Source organism: Haemorhous mexicanus, chromosome 5, assembly GCF_027477595.1.
Source record: "Haemorhous mexicanus isolate bHaeMex1 chromosome 5, bHaeMex1.pri, whole genome shotgun sequence".
Classification (NCBI taxonomy): Eukaryota; Metazoa; Chordata; class Aves; order Passeriformes; family Fringillidae; genus Haemorhous; species Haemorhous mexicanus.
This window is the reverse complement of record NC_082345.1, coordinates 56,263,678-56,286,929: the sequence shown is the minus strand read 5'-3', so window position 1 is coordinate 56,286,929 and position 23,252 is coordinate 56,263,678. Positions and strand designations below refer to the sequence as shown.

The 23,252-nt window shown below is 39.5% G+C and overlaps 1 protein-coding gene across 5 annotated transcripts in view; it reads right to left on the bottom strand.

Annotated features, from left to right (window-relative positions):
• Positions 1-23,252, bottom strand: part of PLXNB2 (plexin B2) — a 252,813-nt gene that overhangs the window by 167,028 nt on the left and 62,533 nt on the right. For all 5 annotated transcript variants that reach the window (XM_059847228.1, XM_059847233.1, XM_059847230.1 and 2 more), the window contains one exon: positions 4,246-4,430. The gene's annotated coding sequence lies outside the window, so the exon portion shown is untranslated. The remainder of the gene's footprint in view (positions 1-4,245; positions 4,431-23,252) is intronic.

Sequence of the window (23,252 nt, the reverse complement as noted above, 5' to 3'; positions counted from 1 at the left end):
CCCCAAATAGAGTCTCTCCTGATACCTTGGGTCTCTGTTTTACTTTAATAGAGAACCTAACTCAGAAATGAGGTGCAAGTCATGGCTAGAACCAGTGTCAACATCAAAGGTGGACCCCTGAATTGATATGAGGACAGTGGGATTGTGAAGTGTGTCACTCACAGCAACTGTCAGTGCTGCCAAGGAGTAAATGCGAGTGCAGGAGAACATGAGTTTGAGAAGTGTCTCCCTGATGGGTACACAAGGAAAAGACAGCACCTTACCACTGAGCAATAAGGACAAGGAACACCAACTAACAGTATGAGTCCACTGCTAATGCCTGTTGATTTCTGTAGACCTCTCAATACAGGTAGTTTTGTTTTCTTTTGTTCAAGCCCTCAAAAGAGCTGCAACAGATTCAGCACCCCACAGAAAAAAATCAATACAGAGCTCTCCAAGCAGATAAATTTTCTTTTGATCAAATTCTAGTATTATTTCAGGTGACTCAGGTCATCTGTGTGTAATACTTTTCAGGCACAAAAAAAAAGATAATTTTTTTGAACATTTCTTCCAAGCCTTAAGCTTGCAAAAGCTTTCTCTCAGTTGAGCCCAGGTGCTGCAAAGCATCATGTAGCTACAGTCTCTGCCAACAGCATATGAGCTGCATGACAGCAGTGTGCTCTGCCATTAGTAAATGCAATGGCTTGTTGTTCTCAATGCATTTACGATTTTGCACAAAAGCAGAAAAAAACCCACCCCCAACAAAAACAAAAACCCCACACAGATTAGAGACAAAGCAGTCCTGTGTAACTCCAGGCCCTTTCAGCAAGGCGATAGAGCCAAGGCAGAATTGTGAGCTGGAGTCAAAAGGAAGTGTCCCATCGACATAATGAGCTTTGGAGCAGGTCTGCAGGGAAGAAGACAGCAAAACACATTCAGCCACCTAAGTTATTTCATGTCCTCTGGACAAAATTATTTAACGAGTATGTTGTGGTTTAAGAGTCTTGAGGCATTGTTTGCATCTACAAGAAATGGATGAGCAAACTGGGATTCTTTACAACGCAATTTTATTTAGGAGAGATGCAAGAGCAAGTTTTGCACCTATCAAGCACTTGGGAACAAAGTGATGGTATTTAGAGGGGTGGGAATATTGTTCTCAGGATGCAGCAAATCCTATTCCAGGGATCTAAACCACTGCAATAACAGCACTGGTCGAGTGTAAGCTCATCTTTCCAGCTGAAGCACTTTCAAATAAAGCTGAAAGGTGAAGCTTACTTTAGTAGGCTTCTCACCAGATCAGATATTGCCAGTTCTTGAGTGGCCAGTGTGAAAACATACCACAGATAAACATGGTATCACATTTTCTGATGATGATCTTGTACCAGGGCCAATTACACATCAAATTTGTACTGTGAGCTGAGCTTAGGTTGCATGGAGGCAAAATCATGGCAGCACAGCCCCACTGAGAAGTCTCCCAGCATATATTCCCTTCTGGCTAGGGTCCAAGGAGCATTACTGCTTCTCCTGCTGCCTACACTCCCCGGTTATTCCTTTCATACACCCTCTCAGCTGTAAGCAAATCAACATGCCAATCCCTTGGGACACATGGCTTAGCTTATACTTAAGACTTGCCATTCTGCTTTGTGCTTTGGACATTGATTTCCATTGTCTCAGCTATCACGCAACAAAAGGGCATTTAATTGCTGTCTCATTTCGTCTGGGGGAGAAGAGGAGAACAACTTTTTCCAGCCCTGATTGATGGCAGCCATTAGCACCTCCTAGCACAATACTGACTTACTAGAAGCATGATTTACATGTGAAGTTCAGCGCCACACAAGTGAATCAGATTTGCAGCTATGCTCACTTGAACAACTTCAGAGACAAAACCTTCCCATGAAATGAATTTGCAGAAATGCTTACAGTGGCCACCTATTTAAAGAGAAAACTTCAAAGATTGAGGAGGTTTGTTGAGACCTCCTAGAAACAAAAGAAAGTTCAGCAGAGATCTCACAGTTTTTGTTTCACTTGTCAAGTGCTCTACCGTGTAGGTGCTTTAACAGTTCTAAAAGAAAAAAAAAACCAACCAAAAAACCAAAAAATATCCAACCAACATGATTTATACTTATTTACATGCATTTAACATTAGGAAACACTTCATATCCACTGGACATCAAAATTCCCAATTGCATACTATGAAAGGCAATGCTGAAGAATCCCATAAAATGTTTTCCCTTTTTCGTGTGAGCATTTCTATTTTCTTTGTGATGGAGGAAAGAAGAAAATTAATATCCACATTTAATATCCTCCATGTTCTGGAGAGCAATAAGCCACATGCCTTGGTGCTCAAGCCAAACTGCTGATAGTGGATTTTTAGTACTCGTCTCATTTTATTAAAAAGCAAAAGGATGCAAATCTCCCTTTCAAAAGATCAGAGCTCAATAAACAACTAGATTAGTGAAGGCTTCTTGAAATAGCGCCTTCAATTAGTCCTGTTATGTGAAACCTGCAGTAATTTCAGTAAAAGTTGATGTAGTTTGATGCAGCTTATCAAAACATTTAATAATTGCAAAATATAAGATCAAGCACCTTTTGAACACCAGACTTTCCAGTCAGACATAGAAACAAGCTGAGGCACTAGGTATTATCAGACACACCTTTTTACATTTTTTAGAAGATTTACCAGAGGAGAGGCAGATTGAGAGAAGCTGATTTCAGCAAGGCAGTGATGTACAGCCAAACATGCAAGCACTCATGTTGTCTCAGCTGTGGGAGCACTAAGCCTGGCCAGGCAGAGGCCTTCTGAAACCATGCTAGCTATACCCACAAAAAACCACTTCTGACTACTTTCAGAACATATGCTCTGTTGTTCACATAATTGGTTTAAAATTCCACAGCAAAATTACTCTGCAATTACTTGCTTTCAGTGAGTCCACTTCTTACATTGGCATCCCCCACAGGACCCACCTTTGTTCCTCAGTGATACTCATCTTGCCTGATGTGCATTTCTAAATAAGCTTAAATAGTGGCTATTTCTGTGTTATTTCAGGCTTTTCCCTACATTTCGAAAAATCGTGATTTTAGGTACATAAATGAGTGTGTGATGGCTGAATGCACATTTTTGGTTTAGAGCAGCTGCTTTTACTTCTATGCATTCTGCAGCACATATGCATGGAAAACTGTATTTTGATTCTTCCTTTCCCCATTTGTTTTTAAGGGAAAATAAAACTTAAAACACAGAAGCACCCAAACCAAACAAACAACACCCCCCAAAAAAAACCAAACCAAACAAAAAAACTACTAAAAAACCTAAACAAAACCACTCCCAAACTGGCACGAGATCAGATATTAAACACTAGAACACACTTGCTTCCTTAACTTGGCTCTTCCTAAATTTTGTTTTCTCCTCCCACTGTTTCCTTTTTCTTTGGTGACACGTGTTTCTCTTGCTGGAAAGGCTGAGTGTTATATTCCAAAAAGTTCAGTCTATGCACAATTATTACTGGTAACTGTGAGGAAGGCAGCTCACAGGATCCCAGAGTCTCTCCTTCCCCTCCAGGCTTGTGCCAGACTGGAACCAGAGCTCTCAGTGGCAGCGCCTCCAGGAGCATCACAAGCACCAAGAAAGCTGCCAACATGGATTGAAACCATTTTGCAGCTGAAGAACTGCCTGAGAACCATGTTTGTGCAACCCCTTTATCAATCGTGCTTCAGATCTTTTTGGCCATTTGAGAATAAAGAAGGTTTTACATGCTGGTTTCTGAGAAACCTGCCAAGCCAGCACACGCTAATCAACGTGAACAGGTCCTGGAAAAGAAGTTGATCAAATCTCTCCGATCATCCCCAAAGTCACAGTCAAACCCACACACCTTGGAGATTCAGGTCAGCCACACAGCTGCTCAGCATCCCCTGGGAGACTCAGAATGTAAGTGCAAAATTAGGGCAAGCACAGCAGTAGGCTGCAGTGTGTTGCTGGCAGAGGCACAAACCTGCTCCTCTACCCAGCACACCATCTATAAATAGGTTTATGAATACAGAACCTCTGCCAAGCTATTCTTGCTTTTTTTTTTCCTTTGCTAATTTTTAATGCCTCTTGCAAGACTGACTCCTAGAAGTTTTATCTCCATTAGTATTAATAAACACTTATTAAATGCTCCAGCAATGTCTGAAAGTCTTGATAAATAGCAACAAATTTGTCTAGAAAACCAGAATATGATTTTGCATTTAGAAAACACAATTGTATTAAAAAGAAGAAAAAAATGAGCTTACCTGAAAACAGAAAATTCACATGAAAAATCTGTGTGCACTCCACAGCTTGGGAAACGAGAACCCACTTCTGGGACTTCAAGAGGAGACAAGGTGGTGTCAGTGCTTGCTCTTTTTCAGCTGTGCTCCTGGGGGTACCAGCTGAGCCCCAGAGCTGAGCCCTGGGCTGTCCCCCTCACTCTTGGCACCTGGAACAAGAAGACAGGCACTCAGTTCCTCTGCACAGGAGCAGCACGGCGTTCCACAGCCCAGGCACAGCGAGGGATGCCTACACTGCCCGACTGCTGCACGCACAGCCTCGGAGCAGGGGAAACTCAGCACAGTGCCATTAGTGACAAGAGTGGCTCTCTGCTCCTCTCCACCGCAGGTGCCCTCCCAAGATAGATAGCCTGGGGACATGCAAAGCACCAGGAAGCTATCTACAGAGCATCCTAACTCTCCCTCAGAGGGACCACTTTTCCAGATAACAGTAGCTCCATAATAAGCCTGCTAAAGCCCAGACTATAGCAAGAACACTTTATGGTAAGAATTTTGTTTTGAGCTGCCAGTTTTTGGGTGACCAAACCAGCCAGGACTAATTTCTGACAGGGACACTAACCGAGGACTTAAATTACCTTGTACTTTCATCTGGTATCATTCTCTTGCAACTCTGTTTTTTCCCTTTCCCTCTCAACCCTTACATATTTCACCATCCATTTTCAAGGATGGATGACTAAATGAAGCCCTTTATTAAGGCTCAATTTTCAAAAGCAATGTCACCTTCCAGTTTCCCTTTGCTTCAGAAATTAGCTTCTAGGGGCATTTTCTTGAAAAGCCTACATCTATACTTATTTAAACTTTCTGGGGAATAATTGAGTATGGAAAGTAACGTTTAGCCTGATTAAATTTTTATTTCCATCTAAAAATAAAAGGAAATGCATAGTAAAGCACTAGAAAAGCTTGAGCCTCCCTATTTTTTTTAAACTTCTGAAAGATGAAGACGAAGGAGACATATTATATTAAATCTTTTCCTTTCAGAATTCCCAAGCAACTTATGACCAAGTTTTGAGCTATGTAGAGTTGACTGCTAAATACTTGATGTGTTCTGGGCTAGCTGATCTTACTGGCCTAGATTTGAGCCATAGGACTACATAACCTCTGGTGGTCCCTTCCAAACAAAGTCATCCTATTATTTTTTCCAAAGGGAATGAAGACTAGTCTGTGCTTTTCAGAAACATAGCCAACCTTTTTTATCATGTTTGCCACCACTTTTACTGTATGCATCTTCTCCAACAAGGAACCTTTCAACAGCCAAAATCTATACTCATTTTATACATGAAAACTCTTCAAGTCATTTCAATTCCAAATTATCAGAAGTATCTTGTCACAAAAAATGAAAGGATTTAATGCATTTAGGCTAAACTAGCCTGGTAAGAAAACTAAGAGAATGCATCCTAAGTCCTCCACTAGATATCACTAAAGAAGGAACAGGGTGTAAAAGACAGCGGTGACATTTCCTGTAGAAGAAACTCTGACTTTACAGTGATACTTTTCTAGCTGTGATTCTGAAGGCAGGACACTACTTTTTAAATCAGCTCTCACATGGCTCACATTTCAGCCCTGTCTGCAGTGAAAGCAGTGGAATCCCTTGCACAGTCCACACCTCTGCCTGCCAGCACCAGCCTCCAGTCACACCTCCCTGTGCCAAGGCCCAAGGTCACACACAAGCCCCATCTCCTGTGGATCATCACATGGCCACTTCCCAGCCCTCCAGCTGCCTCCATCGTGGCCATGCATCAAACATTTTAGCTGGCCAGCAGCTTTACTCCACAGTAAAAAGCTGATTTTGCAAACAGTCTCTTGGAAGATAAACCCTCTGAGGCATTTTCCCCCCAAAAATTCTTAAGCATGTGTGTTTCTTTTATTTCCTCTATTCTTAGAGGAATAAGACATTGTTTAATAGATAAGATATTCAGGGAATGAAGTACAGGAATTCCAGTCTTAAAATATCATAAAGACAAGATATTAAAATAAAAAATAAAAATACTTTTTCCATCATTAAGGTGAAGGAATGCTATACAGGATTGGAAATTTTTTCTCAAATCTAAGTGAGCCTTATTCCTGTTGCTCTGACACTTCAGTCATGGCTGTCTTCTCCCTTCCCCTTCTCCAAGGGGGAAATGCCTTCTCTCTTAACCCCAGCAACACGCTGGCCATCAGACTCTATCACTGCTTCTGCTGCAAGAGAACACTGAGGCAAGAAAGGGGTAATCCCCTCAGAAAACCACTCACATGGGTCTACCCAGCAAGTGGATACATATCCTTTCTTCTCTCATTTTTCAAGAATCACAGGTACTTCTCTATTCTAATAAAATTATTTCAAATAAATAATTTGAACAGCACACCATGACCACTTTTAAAGTTGACCCTTAGCCTAAAACAGATTCTAAAAGAGACTGTTAGATATGAAGAGCTTTTCCTTCAGCATGCCCATAGTTTGCTTCAAAGCTCATTGTTTAAATAGGAACAGTTGACATGCAAAGTCAAATTTAAGGATCCTGGGAATAGCTGTGCATGACGGGCAGCTGGCAGGCAGATCTACTGAAAGGATGCAGTTCTGCACATGAAGTCACAAGAGTAAGATTCCTAATTATATGCAGTAACCAAGGCATGGAAGAAAAAACTGTTCATCATTTAGCATCCAGCAGCACAGTGAGGAAGCTTTGTTCTCTTCTCTGGAAAGAGGACAGTCGATACTGCTCATATCAAAGCCTGGATCCACAGCCCTCCAGGCTTAATTAGAAAATCATGAAGAGTACAAAATGGCATTGGATACAAAAATGATCATTTTTCAAGTAAATTTAGTGGAGTGAGCACTCCTACATTTACAATCCACACTCCCTTATCCACCCTTTTTCCCTCGTTAATGATACAGAGTTGGCTGCAGATGCAACAAAACCTGTCAGCAACTGCAGGGTGTCCTAAAGCAAGTCTTGCCTATTATTCCAGCTATATAGATGAAGGTCGCTGACACTGCTAACACCTCTGACATTTTATAATCAATTGCCAACATTTACAGAGGAAAAAATACCACTAGCTTTGAACATACTCAGAAAGAAAGAAAAATTCTTCTCCATTAATTTTAAGCTGGCTCTCTCTGAGCCAAAACATGAAACACGAGGCAACCTAACAAGTCAAATATTAGTGAGATTGTTTTCTGGCAGCCAATGCCATATTCTGTTTGTATATAAACAATTGTAGTTTATCCATCTCAAAACAACTGCAGTATGAATCATTATAAGGACAACGTCAGAGAAAACTGCCAAATACTATTAGCTGAAGACAAACAATAATTTAACTTTAAAAGCAGCTTTGAAAATTAGACTATCAGCATGTTGCTAACACCAAATACCTATTGGTGAAATCTAGTATTTTGTGGATTAGACTCTTGGAAGATGAAAGGGGATGACCTTTACCTATACCTTCACTGCTGGTAAAGAATGATGAAGCCCTTGCCATACACTGCACATTCACCTCGTGCCTGCTTTTCAGAACAGGAACAGAGATTGCTGCCTTTTAAACTAGTCTTACACTGATTTTTAGCCAGCTACAATATTCCACTGCTATAGCTAAGGAAGAAATTTTAAAACAATACTTTGTAAAGGGTCCACAAGTCCTGTCTGATTTATAAACTGTCAATGTGCTTGATGAGTTCAGCAGCTGAGAAGCCTGGGATCTGACATTACTGCCCTTATTCAATAGTTCAAAGCAATCATTTTGAGTTAATACAGGGCCTCAGAGAACATGGGGATCTCTAACTTAAGACCTTCTAAAGACCTATATTTGGTCAAATTTCTTGCTCCTGACAGTGCTTCTCACCCTCCAGCTCCTAATTCAAACAATCAGTCCACCCTTGCTTTTCACAGGAGCTCGTTGCTGTACGTTGTAATATTTGCATCAAACACAATTGCCAAAGGCACTCCAATTTTCCCTAATAGTTATCATTAGGAGGGGGGAGAAAAAAAGTATTTTTGTCCAAAAAGAGCCATTTCCTGATGTTTAGCATAGGCAGGATAACGGTCACAGGCAGCATCTTGGCTCAGCAGGCAACAGTAGTAGGTGGTAAATGAGAGTGCTGGGGAGGGGACAGATCTTTTTCCAGGGGGGAGAGGGGGCAGTGTCTGCTAAAGGAGGCACCCTGATGGCAGTAGATTTATGCATCCGCTCTTGTCAGTCTAGGAGGAGGGAATCATTATGCAGGGCCAGCTGCAGGGGTGTGCACTGCTGTCGGGAAAAATTAGAAGTCTAGCAATGAACTATAAAGAAGGGAGAAATGACAGAGTGAATGAAAACTCCATGATAAACCCATTTAGGCTCTCTTCACCCTGAGATGATATATGAAGCATAATCTCTTTGGCATATATGCTGGCAGAGAGTCAAACAAATACGCCTAGGTACTCTCAGGCACACAGCCCAGAATGTGCAATGACAGTGTCCACCCAAAGGACCATAACTGCACAGGGTATGGGGCAAGAATCCTGCCTCAGCACGTCCAGCTCAGTCCTGGGGAAGGATCACAGCACACTCAGATGCTTTTGGAAGAAATCTCCTCTGCTGCCGAATGCCTGCTTTGTGCAAATACCTTGGAAAGAAAGCTTTTCCATATGAATACCTTGAGGGAGTGTGGGGGGCCGGGGTGGGCAGGGAGAAGAGATGACAGGACTATAAAAGAGTGAAAAGCACCCAAACGAAGGCCCTGGTATTTCACCCTTGAGAAAATGACAACTTTCCAGTTTCATGAGGCATTCCTTCCCCTTGGAGAATTTCTGAGGTGGTGAGGTCTGCATAACTTCTTGCCCTGTTTAAGGCAGAAGTGTGTTTTTTCTCCTTTGTTAATAGATTCAGAGATAAGAAATATTCCAAATATTTATTCATTGTGCTTGGTTATGAAAAATAAGGATTTTCAGTCATACTGGTATTGGAAAACAAGGCAATAGGGAAAGAGCAGGCAAAGAAAGCAGTGTTCTTCAACACACTCCCAAAAGCCCCTGGTTACAATTCAAGCCCCAAGCCTAAGAGGGAAAGTGTTTGGTAGCTTTTCCTTCTGCCTGTCCTGACCACTGTTCAAACCTAGGGGCTAGTGAAACTTTTTCTGGAATGCTAATGCCTTGCTGAAAGCCAGAAGGTACAAAATGGGAGCTGTTTGGAGAATGCTTTCCTGGGGGAAAAAGGGAGGGAGGGATGTACTTCAATACCTTATTTAAAGTTACACATAGGGACCCATAGTGTTGGGCATATTTTTACCAGGAACAGAAGAAGTACGTTTAGCTCAGCATGCTATCATTGTAAATTCTGCCACTGTATGTCCTTCAGTGTAAGCTCTCTGAGACACAGTTTGATGAGAAAGGTTTGTTCAATTAAGTGTGTGAGAATCAGAGAAAACAAAAACAAACCACAAGCAGTTCTACTGTAAAAGGTCCTTCTTTCTACAACACAGCACATTTGGAAACATGGGTAATTATTTAATTCTCTGTAAAATACTTTGACTCCATCTTTTCTTAAGGCAGCTCTTCTATAATTCTTCCTGGTGGCATCATCTATCAAGTGTAAAAAATATTTATGCTACCAGGTGTCAGATTAAGACACCACTGACCACATTGTAACTACCTGGTGTGTTTTACAAGCATTTATACCTGCACCGTGTAGGTCTAACAGCTTAAAAAACGGCAGAAGCTTAAAAGTACATTTAAAAAAATCACTCCAAAACAATGTTGATACATTGTTTCATTAACACTGCGAAGGTGTAAATACAGTGATGAAGTGAAGAATGGGGTCTTCTGATGAAGTAAATGGAAGATACATGCATGACGGCTCAAAGAACATAATTCTGAAGGCCACTGTTTGATCAAAGTTTTGTGAGAAAACACAGAAATAAACCACGAGCTGTTACAGTGAGCAACAGAAATAAAACTGGCAAATTCCTAAACCACGAAACTATAAAACTGTCAAAGTGCAAAAAATACTTCTTACAGCTACATGGTTATGTTTCACTTTTTTTTCCTAAGGAAAGTAAGGACAGGCAAATGTATATTTTTAACATTAATTCAGGAAAAGCTTTAATAGTAAGATATCAAATATATTATGGAAAAGGGAAAAGGAACACAGTTATTTATCTGACTTGAAAACAGCACAGTGTCAAGTTAATTTAAAATTCAATTTCAGTTTAAAGCATCACAAGGAAGAAAGAATCCTATGTATCACAGGCTGTAAATTGAAATCCTAGCAAGGTTTTTGTCTGCCAACTAGCTGTGTATCAGCTATAAAGCCAGACTGCAGGTGCTTCTTTTAGGATATTGGGCTGCAAGGCTCATATTCAGAGAAGTTTGTCATTTACTATTCCCAAAGGCATTTTATTTAAATTTTTTTTATAGTCAGTTAGTTAATGGAAAGCTGGCAGTACAATAACCCAGAGGTAATTTCAGCAAGGTACAGTACGTGATGCAAAAGCACAGAGGGTCCTACCCTCTGGAAGTCACCAAGAAGGTGCACATTCATATAAACACACCTTTTATAAAAGCAAACATGCAAAAGCAGTTTGTCTGCAAAATCAGCTTTTAAGGTGACAGGAATTTAATAAATAAATAAATAGATCTTGGAGTTTTTTCCCCTTTCTAGAAAATATACCTGTGCAAAGATGTTTCATTTAAACTCTACACAAAACCTTGAACACAATGGTTTGAGGGAAGGGGCAGGATAATCCTCCCTGTTTTCTGAGCTGAGGGATAAACAAATCTGATAGAAAGGACATTTAATTCACCCCTGAACTCCAAAGTGAATGAAAGCCTACTCAGATTTGGTACATATTATAAAAAAAGGGACTCAAGGACAACCGCTAGACTTCCAGCTTCAGAAGGTTCCTGCAAAGTGCAGCAACCAGTCTGATCAGAAAGGCAAATTCTGCTCAGAAAGGCAGATTCTGCTCCTCAGCCAGCAGCCACTAACAACCCAGCTGGCCAGCAGACAGGAGCATGGAAAGGCATGGAAAAGCTGCACCAACAAAGAAAATAAATGTATATCCCTGACCTCTGCTCCTCCAAAAGAAAGGCAAAGAAAAGCTGCCATTTACAGCAGCTGGGCTACTTTTATTTAGTCACATAGGCCTTGAACCTCCTTGTACAAACACTGTGAAACCTCAAAACCTTGCTGAGGGAGCAGATGAGCACCTTGGAAAGCTTTAGTTTTGTCAAAGTGGAATTTAAGGTGTGTGCAAATTGGTACTCAGGAAAGGGTAATATTTGAGGACATGAATTTATCTCCACTGACATATCCACAGCTGGGAATCAGCATGAACAGCTTCCTCGTGCTGATACATTCCACTTCTTTTTCAAATGGAAAGATGTGGAAAACATTATTAGAGGTGATAGAAAAGTGTTTTCGTACTGTAGTAATGGCTTTTATCCTATCTTTGAAAATTACATAATTTTGTGGAAATTTATCATATGTGCCCACTCTACAGAGCTACATTTTTCATAAAACAATAATTTCTAAAAATGCTGGCAGATTTACAAACACTAAGGAGGGATGAATTTGATACAGGTTGAGATGGAAAAAAATCCCTTTTGCCCTTAAATGTTTTTTTTAAAATACATCTGGGCCCCTTCCTGCTCCCACAGCAATATATGAGTCTGTGTTTATGCCCCTCTCCTCTTAAACCCTCACCATTTAAATGGCTTATTCACCTTTTTGCCTTACCATGCATTTTTGGACTTATAGCTCTAAGGCAAATTTTGAAAAACTTTTGCTGGCACTTAATAATATGGAAACTACCACCACTGCACCAATATTTATACACATGAAACTACAAAAATATACCATTTACTCTAATGTACTGCTCTTTCCCTGCTTCCTGCTCTAGCAGAAAACTGAAAGGGGTTTAGCAACGATAAAGAATTGACTTGGGATATCTTCACTATGCAGTGCCCTAGTGAAAAAGGTTTACATCTGAATCATGCAGTGTCCCTTGCAGAATGGCCAAAACAAGCCTCAGTTTCCTCAAATTTCTGTGAAAACTAAGAATCACTGTTTTAAAAAAACAAACACCAAAATAATCCAAATTTAAAACCATGCTTTGTCTTTTACTAGGAAAACGAGGCCACAGCACAGGGATGTTGCACACAAGAGGACACAATACTTGCTTTCTTTCCAAGCTGTCCCTGACACAGCATGTGACTCTATTCTAATGCTATTTTTTAGTAAAACATTTTTTGGTTGCCAGATGTTGCGCAACCAAAAGAAGGAGGACTGGGAGCTGGAAATGCCAGCTGCTCCTAGATAACTTGCCTTGGACTAAAGCAGCCTGAGACTGGAATGTTCCTCACATGATGGAGAGAGCCTTCTGCACAGGACTTGAGGCTTCAGATTTTTACCAGTTTGATGGAGTTTGGGAATTCAAGTTTTACCAGACTCTGTAGCACTGTCTGATACCATTTGATTGTGATATGGGCAAAACCAACTAGCAAAGGTGATCAGAGATGATTGTCCACAGACATGACCACAGGGTTTTCATAGGAAGGCTCACAGTGTACCATGGAGTGGGTAAAAGGATTAAATCCTCCATCAAACTCCATCCCACTGCACATGTAAGAACAAACAGTGGTGCAGCAGAAGACCAAAAGCAGCCTAAGACTTTACATTTAATTGTCAATCACTTCATCTTGAAAAACTAAAAAGAGATTGTTTTAAAATAATTTTAAATGTTTCAATTTCCCCCCTTACATTTGGTTTGCACACCAAAGTGATTAAAAAATCTTCAAATATTCCAGTATTATGCAAAAAAGATTTAAAGTATTGGTAGCACTTCAGAAAAAAAAAAAAAAATATATCTCAGAACCCCCAAATATATAATCAAATTCTTTGAAGGCATTTTCTGTTCCTCTAAGACTTTTATACTAATTGGTGAGCCCCTCATTTAATCTCTTATCATTTCTAAATGACTGAGATTTAGGATACACTATTTTAATACTAATGGTGTACCTAATGAGATCAGATTTTTAATAAGATTCTAGGCATTAATAGTAGAGAAAGGCTTTGACAAAAAAATAGGAAGGTGGCTGTATATCATTAAGAGTGAGCCTGTTCAGATCATTATAATCACATTCACTATTCTTTTTTTATATACCATTACATGGTACAGGTGAAAATCACAAAATTTATAAATCCTTGATACTAACACAAAATGCCAGCAGGTCCATTTATATCTCATCCTCAGTATATACACAAAACATTCAGTAAAGAGATGCTATGGAGGATAACCACACGCCACTTGTGATTAACTTCACCAGATCTAATTTGGCCAGCAAAAATGTTAGCTACTGCCTAACTTGTTTATTGACCACTATCAGAAAAACAATTCAACATCCATGTCAGTACTGATATTCTAATTTTAGTATTACCACTTTTTATTCTTTATCTTGCCTGTGAAATACATAATTATGAAAAGTAATTACCATCTCATATATATATATATGTAGGTGTCAATAACCACTACTAAAATTCTGCTGCTTCATTTTTGTGCAGAAGTATATCTAGAGCTACTGCAGGTTGCCAATAAGACTGCAGTGTGTCCATATGTTAGATTATACACAGCCTAAGCAAATGCTGAGGCACATCATCTATCAGTAGTATAGCAATTTCAGGCTTGGGCTGATTTTCCTACAGAAATACAACCAATTAGTATTCAATTTTGAGCCATCCCAGAAACACTCCTTCAATAGATCCAAGCGCCTTGATCATTTTCAGCAGCTCTTTTGAAGTGGCTAACCTGAAAAAATGGAACAGAAAAGTATGCTTTATTTCTGTTCATTCCTGAGTTTATTGGTGCTCCTGTTTCTGTGCACTTCCCTCCTCCACTTGGGTCCAGTCCAAGCCATCCAGGCCTCCCAGGACAGGGAGGAATCCTTGACCCACATTTGGAGGATAAACTCGTGGTGGGCTTCTGGGGTTTAGTGCAGGCAGCACAAGATCACCTGCACTGCTGCTCTTTCCAGGCTGCTGACACTGAGGTCTCTGTAGAAAGTACCGTTTGTTCAGAAAGACAACAATGTGAAGAGAGGCCTGGCCATCTCATCTCGGGGAGTTAACAGATCTGCATGGCTCACAGGGAGTCATGTGCCTCCTGCATGAAAGCCCTGGAAGAGTTTCCCTGGCTGATCAGCCGAGCCTTGAGACTGTGTCTGGAAGATGTCATTTGCTGCAGTTTGAAGTCCTTCTACCACAGTCTACATAAAGGTAGGAAATATCTATCGTTCCTCTACAGGAGAACCTGCCTTTAGATCCTACAGTGGCATTTTATCACTTCACCTCATCAGGCTGGAGCACAAAGCCCAAGAAAGCTGAGAGAAAGAGATGCACATGCAGTCAGTCAACACCACAATCCCTGATGATGCTATGCATCTTCAAAGCACTTGTAGTTGTCCATATTGATTTGCCTGCTGAGGGAACACCTATTCTACACCTATAACCCAATTGTTCCCGCAGAGACAATTGAAAGGTAAATGTAGACAGAGTTCTGTATGTTCCCAGCAGAGTGTTCCAAGAATTTTCCACAGATTTAGTCAATTGAGTACCTATTTAACTTGCTATCTCCATCTTAAACTTATAAATAAGACATGAAGGATGAGAAGTTTTGATCCAACCAGAAAATATAATTTGTGCCAAAAGCTTGTGTTAGTGCCAGTTACCATTAAATCTCACAACTACACTGCAAGTCAGCCTGAAGACAAAGTGTCCTTCTATTGCCAGGTATTAGTCAGTTCACAAATATGGTGTGCATAGGAATAAGAAAGTTAAGGTACAGGATCAGTGCCACGATACAAACATATTATGCCTACACATTGTTATTCCAGTTCAAACACTCTCACCTTCTCTAGTTCTGAAATGTATTAGCTTCACTTATGAGTAAATACAACTGTAATGAATACTAATAAATAGACTAAAATAAATAAAGATGAGATTTTTTTTTTTGTCTTTGATGGGGAACTATTATAAGAGACTTACATGCAGACAGAATGGCCATTTCCTAATACAGAATCCATCACTGTCACTTAACATATGACTCTCTTGTAATGCTGTGTTATGAGACAGAAAGTCAAATAATCTCTTCTGCTTTGATGAAAGCATGAGGAAGTTGACTCAGATAAAAGCAGAGAGTAATCTGTTTAAACAGCTTGGGTCCAAAGTTGAAAATTAAACAAAATCAATAACAAATACAGGCCTGCTGTATTTGGAATATGGAAAATCTGCCTTGAGCATGAATTAAAAAAAAAAAAAAGGATGAAATGCTACTACAAAAATATTTCATGCCAGAATATTCTATATATGAGGTTTGTGAAGACCCTCATTTGTTTGAACTTACATGTGTTAGTTCATGTATTAATTGATCTAACACGCACTATTTGCTAGTAATTATGTAGTTTAAGAAGGTTTTGGCTAATCTAGAGGTAATGAAGAACATCAGGGTAAACTGATATTTATTAGAAAAGCAAAGAAAGAAAAAAGTGAAAGCCCTCAATATGTTCTAATTATTTAGGCTCCAATCTTTGATGATCCATTTCTGGCACATATCTATTCAGGTCAGGTTTTTATCTGAGCTAGTGATATGTTCAGAAGGAGCACAAAAATGCCTGCATCTTGAGTCACAAAATGATTTTTAAGGAATCAGCCATTCAAATATTTGGGGAGAGGTATTCAACAAGTCCTCTCTGCCTTTTTTTTAAAAAAAAGCAAAAATGTGCAAGTTATGTTTGCAAAGTAGAAAAGGTAATTCCTTCCCACTCCATCCATAGAATTGGCATGAGTACTTACACAGTAGTATTAGTAAGAATACTTACACAGAAGTCAACAGAAATGTTGACAAAACAGCTTAAAATCAGATTTGAATTCGGATCACTACAACACATCCTTCCTATACCTTAATAGCCAAAGGTGTGAAGAGTTGCGAGGAGAGTAAATGTGCTGTCTTTAGTTGATAAATTCAAGTACACATGAAAGAAATCAGAACCTAAAATCATCACTGCAGGCTTCTGAGAAAAGGCATTAAATGTGCATGAACCTTTTCTTCACAGACAACCTGCAAAAACCCCCCCATTAACCTGTCTGAGATCTTCTGAAGTAAAAGCAACTCAAAACCCCCAAAGCACCTTTCAATTTTCAAAATTATTTTTCCATAATAGTCAGAGAGAAAGACCAGTAACAGTTCATGCTACCTTAGTGAAAGCAGGCAAGTGTTATAAGTTTATAACATCCAAAGTGTGCCTGTGAACATAGCTTATTAAATTCTCTTAAAATGCAGAATTACTGTAATCATAACAAGAAGAAGCATGTATCACAAATCATCAAATTTATAACTGACTTCCTTTTACCATCTGAGAGAAAATAGCTTTTCAGATTTTTGCTCTTCTTCTCAGCAGTCAAAAATAATGTCCCGCGAGGAATTGAACTAGCGAAAAGGCCAAAATTTTCCAGAAGGAAGATGGAGGAAAATAACACATTAAGCTGGCCAAAAGAAATAGTTTCAGATTCTGATTCATCAAGTAGAGTACTGTGAATGGTATTTTTATCATTCTGTAGCAAAAAAACCCTCAATCTAAAATCACATTCCTTGGACAATGTCTGGTCTTCCTAAACATTTAGAGAGGCACATGTTGATCTGCCGTCCTGTGAGCAGAGTAACTTTGGGCCTTGTGATTCCATTTGTCTCAGACTTCGAAGTGTTTGAACAAAACCCATGACACCCACCTGGCCAAGGGTTAAAGCAACCTTTCACAAGGAAGAAATCAGCCTTTGTGGTTCTTGGGATGGCTTCAGGCCCATAAAGAAACAATTGCATTACGCCCTAATTACTCCAGCTGACTCAATGCACAAAGTGGGATCCCTCTGAAAGCACTTCAGAACATTTTGTAATACAGAAAATTAAGGTGTTACATTATATTTCCCAGACCTGACAGCAAGTTTTTTTGCAGAGCTCATTTAAAATAGAACCAATATAAAGAAGGAGGATCAACAGGCATGACAAAACTAGGCAGAGGACAGCACATATGGAGAACAACTTTCAGCTATAACAATGGACTGCTGTGTATGACTCTCAGAAATGGCAGCACTATGCTCCTACTGCTCTATTTTCCCCTGCAAATTAATCTAAGTAAATTTTAGTGAAAAAAAAAGTTTGTTTTTAACCCTCATGAGGTATCACCACTGTTTTCCTTGCCTCCTGGTAAAAAGGAGCAATACCTGCAGCAGATGACCTATAAAGTTTCTCAACATCCCTGTGAGGAACAGCATTTTATTGCTCAATTTGGTTTATCCATAATATATATCTCCATCTTCCATAGCAATGGATAAGGAGTTTTGATTGAGCAATTTAATACTGGGAAAAAGCAACTAGTATTTTCTAGGGTAGACATACATATAAGGACAGAAACATACAATACAGAATTATAAGGAAAATCTGCAGTTTCCTAGATCCATATGTATCTCTTTATATGTATTTTTCCTGTGTGTGTACATGTACATTACAGATATGCTAGGAGTAGCAACACTAACTCTAGTGTATATATTCCTGGAATTCAATCAGTTACAAGGACAAGCAAATATCTACACTGGTAGGTAGCTGCTCATCTTTGAGGCAAGACATATGTATTGCTGGCTAATGCCAAAATAAAATCATAAGGTTTATGTATTCATTCAATATGAAATAAGGTTGGGAAGCACTTGCAATAAAGTGACACGCTGCTACATAAGCCACTGTTTCAATTTCCACACCAGCCTGCAAAGTGAAGCAGCCAAGGAGCAGGGATGTGCTTTTAGCAGCCCTGGCTAGCGGGCTCCATTTCCCTGACAGGAGCAAAGCTGCTGCCAGGGAAGGGCAAATGCTGCAGCTCACCCCACAGCATCTGCTCGAGTCTGGGAGTTGGAGCCTTACACAGGAGATCTGAGTCAGGACTTTAGTAGAAAGCAAAGACAAAAAGCACTGATGCACATTTCCAACCTCAACCGCTGGCTCTGCATCTGCAACAACATCCCTTCTCCCATTTCCAGACCACTATCTGGGAGCCTTGTCTGTGTTTTTGGTATTCATTGCAAAGTTTTTATTCCAGTTCTGTACACAAAGACTTCCCATGATGTACTTTCTTGCTTTACACCTTAAAAAAGTGTCTGACCTTTTCAAACCACCCTCTCCTCATCTGCAATCCAATTCCACAGCAAGCTCTGGACAAGCACACTGAGCTTATGCCTTACAGATGTTCCTCCTGGGCAAGCACGTTTATTTACGGATTGCAACGCGACCCTGTAGCATGGAAGTAAACAAATGAACAACCCACTTCTTCCTGCAAAGATGTGAAAACCTAAATTTAGTTCCTTGTTATGAGAACCCATCAGCAGTTAAACTATCCATCTTCATCACCATAATTCAACAGCAGGCTTCTTTTTGTACAACGACATGAAAATAAAGCTGCTAGTAACTATTGTTTTGATGTATCTGGCAGATAGAGCATAGCATATCTATTCAGCCAGTGCACTGAACTCAGTATTTCTGTGGTCAGAAGCCCTTTGACTCATCTCAACCTCTACCTTGGTTAAATTTCTCTTTTGGTTTCTCCATCACGACTGTGGGGCAGACAGCAAATGCATTTGCCTCCCCAGGGAGGTATAGAGCACAGCTGCTGCGTGGTGACGTGCAGTGGAAAACTTGCTCTTTTATATTTTCTCTCTGCTCAATCTCAGGCCAGACACACAGGTCATCCTATGTACACAGGATTTTAAGTGGAGGCCACCAGCTTGTCTGATGCATGTAATTAAATTTGTTTTACAAGCTTGTAAGTAATTAAATATCACTTCTCAAACTGAGATTTTAATTGTCTTGAGTTGCCTGACAATAGCATTTTTCTCAATCTAGTTTGTTCCCAAGTAAATGTGAAATTTCAAAGGAGTCACTGCTGAGAATTCTACAAGAATTAAAAAGCAACAAAAAATGTTCAACTACCCATAGCTTTAAGACAATAATTATCAAGTATTCCTAATAAAGATTTCAAAAGTGTATCCAGATTCTCATCAGCTTCTCGGCAATGGAAATGTTAAAAGACAAATACAGAGCATTCTGTGTCTGTTTTCATGATGCTCACAATAAATCCTGCGGCAGATCAGAACCAGGGTTTTAAATCCAAATCCATGTTTTTCAAGTCAGAACTACATCTAAATTACCATAAGAGTATCTGTAGATACTTTCTTAGTTTGGAAAATTCATTAACTGTTTGGTTATGTAGAATAATGAAGCCTTAATTTCAAGTATTATCATAAATTATTCTATTTCACAATATACTAAGCATCATCTTAAATTTTCAAAAACCTACAAACTCTCTGGCCACTACCACACAAACTTGTCAGATGTGGGACAGAACTCTTTTCAGGGTCTGAAATGCAGCACACAAACTAGCCAGGTATGTACCTGCCTCCACTGCAATGGCGCTTAAACAGTCACACCCTTGCAAAGTCCATTTAAAGGACATAACCACATTTTGAAAACTTAAAAATGCAGTGTGTTTTTTCTGCAGCTGTCTGTATTTGACCCTAAGTAGCAGAGAATCCACATTAGGTTTTGGAGAAGAGAGCTTGCTTTTGTGCAGATACAGAAGAGAGATACAGATATGGCTTCCTACTGATAAACAGGGTCAGGGCTGTACTCCAGGCAGGTAGATTCTCCTACTCACTTGTACAACTGCCCCAAATTTCTGTCAAGCCATGGTAACTGTTCCCAAACCCCTTAAGCCAAGAGAGGAGGAGGAAAGAACTGCTCTCTGAGCAGCTACCCCGTGTTATATGGGTGGAGGCATAAACAGGTATCTCCTTTTAGAGTCTCTTGTGGGGAGCATTAGAGTCATCCTTTCAAGATGCTTTGAGAAGATCAATTCCTGCCTTTGACCTGGAATGCTGTTAGAAACAGGATTAGGATACAATGACAGAGAGCGGTTCCTCACAGATTTACACCAGAACAACCAGGCCAGTGCAAATTTGCAGAAGACAAAGGCAGAATTAGAGGGGCACCTTAGAATCTACCAGCAAGACAGAAACTTAACTAGAAGCTACATAATTACCTAGTTCCTTCTCAAAATATTGAAAGACTCAAAATATCCAGGTCCTAAAAAAGACCATGGAATTAAAGCACGTACACGGGCAATAAGAGTGCTAAGATTTGTATCAACAAACACTTAGACATGAGAATAAAGAGCTTAGAATTTGAACATGCAAAAAAGATGCAGAAGGTTATAATCAAGGCAAACACCATCTGACAATATTAAAAACTACGAGGTCATCTGAAGTCAGTTGTGAAGATAGCTGCTCTCCATGCAGCTACAATCTGTGTCAGAAGCGGAAAGTTAAAAAGAGCTCATCAGAATCCTAGAATCCTAGACTGTTGTGGGTTGGAAGGGGACCTTGAATACCACCTAGTTCCAGCCCACCTGCCATGGGCAAGGACACTACCAGTAGACCAGGTTGCTCCATCCAACCTGGCCTTGAACACTGCCAGAGATGGGTCATCTACAACTTCCCTGGGCATCCACAACTTCCCCGTTCCTGTGCCTTTCCACCCTCACAGTAAAGAATTTTCTCCTAACATCTAATCTAAACCTACTTTCCATCAATTTGAACATACTGCCCCTTGTCCTGTCACCTCATGCCCTTGTAAATAGTCTTGCCCCATCTTTCCTGTAGTTCACTTTGGGCGAAGTGAATACTCACTTCCTTCTCACAGGAAGGACACAATTAGGTAACCCTGAAGCCTTCTCTTTTCCAGGCTGAACAATCCAAATTCTCTCAGCATTTCCTCATAGGAGAGGTGCTCCACCTCTCTGGTCAACTGAATCACAAACAGAATTTTGAAAGAAAAATGGATACTAAAATACAGAAAAGGTATGTGGAGTGTTCAGTTTAGATGTTTGTTTTCCGGGGAATTTGATTAATTGATTTACTTAAAATCTTCTTCAAAAAACCATCATTGAGTATGAGTCAATCCTTCAAAACTACAGTATTGTCACAATGGCTCTTAAATATTTTGTATTTCCCTTGTGAGATTAAGTGATGATATATGATTTAAATCCCACATAATGTGATGAAGGGAAATGCTATGTGTTCCTCTTTTCTTTTCTGTCTAGTTTTGGATGTTTGACAACTTGTGTGCTGTCTTGCTCTTAGTCTCAGCATTTATGGCATCCTGACCTGGGGAAGATATTCACAGAAGGGAACTGCTAAGAGGTAATTGCTTTAAAACTGCACAGGGGAGGGAAAAAAACCCACCTTAAATAAGCTATTAAAACCCTACTACAAACTCCTGGACCAGCAGCACCAATATCTCTTAAGCACCTGCTACCTATTTAACAGAGACAGTTAACAGTAATACTAATTACTCAAACTACCTTCTGCTCTACAGTGGAGCTCAGCAATTGTGATAAGTAGTAGACTTAACAACCCAACACTTAAATTACTATAATATTTCAGAAAGAAGTGACATATCTTCCTGGACATTGTTGAACTGCAACAAGTGATTGCAAAAATGAGTGTATGTTTACTATGTAATTACTGTCTTTCTAAATCCCAGGGGAACAGTATGTGAAGTAAAGTATTACATAAAGTATTAATTCAATTTTTAAAAATGATCTGAATGCATACGGAGTTATAAGCCCCTAAAAACTCTTACTTACATTTCAAACGTGTGTGTTTGACTTAACCAGCTTATAACACAATAAAGCCAATCATTATGAACTGCTGACTATAAAGAAAGTCCAGTTTGTTGAATTATTTTTATTATGACAATTACAATAATTTCTTTCATGGGGCATGCTACCAGTTGTGCAGGCCATGATCTGAATAAGAAACAGTGTCAGTTGAAATACTGATGCAACAACATTCATCTGCAATTCCACACACGTGCACTCTGGGCTTCAAGTATTGTACAGATATGCTTGAAGCTGAAACCCTGAAGATGGTTTAAGCTCACCATCAGCTTAAGTGATTTATTGATGATTATTAAGTATTTACTGTGATGAAAACAAAAACACCCAACAAGGTTTTCAACTTGGCCAAATCATACACATGGTTTCTGCAGTTTCATATTTATAACTGCTTCTCTTTGAAGAATCTCTGAAATAGCCTGAGCTCTCAGGTAAAACTGGAAACTTGTGAGAACCTACTCATTCTTCTGGTGCTTTTCTGGACTTATAATGATAATTAAGAAATTTCTAAGCACTCTCGAAAGGAGAACAGCCATGGCAGCTGTTCTCTCTTGCCCAGTTGTTTGGGAGAAAAATGTATGGAATGTATTTAACTAATGCAGTTGAGCAAAACCCTCTTCATCATCTTGAATTACTTATTTGTAATGAGTTACTTGTTCAACACTGGCCAAAATAAAGTTTATCCACTTACAAAGAACTGATCAAGTCAGAACTCTTAGAATTCTGCTGCAATACTGTTAATCTCTTATTGTTAATTCAGAAAGTTAAGAGAAAGGAAGTTGATTTTAATTCATTTTACAGAACCCCAAAGACAAGATTGTTCTGTTATTAACAAATGCTTCAAAGATTTTTCTGCCAGTCCTGTTTCCTTTCCAGCTGGGAATAAAATTTTCTTCCCTGTTAATACAAGTCAATCATTCTCTGCCTCAAATTCATCTTTGAAGTTTCCAGTGATCTCAATGTTCCTTTAATGAACACAGATTTCTTTTTAGTACATAAGAATTCCCTCTTATTAGAGGATATTTTAATTCACATTTGTTGGTAAAGGTTAGAAAAGTTGAACAGAAAGTTTCATATGAAAAGTACTAAAAATACTGGGAATGATGGATGATACCTATATACATATGATGGTCAAAGGATGTTGTCCTGGTATTTTCAAGAAGACAGCCATGCTCTGCAGTTACAAAATACCTATTTTTATTGGAATTTGGATACTGTACACTGTGTTGTGAGGTGATGTGTCATATT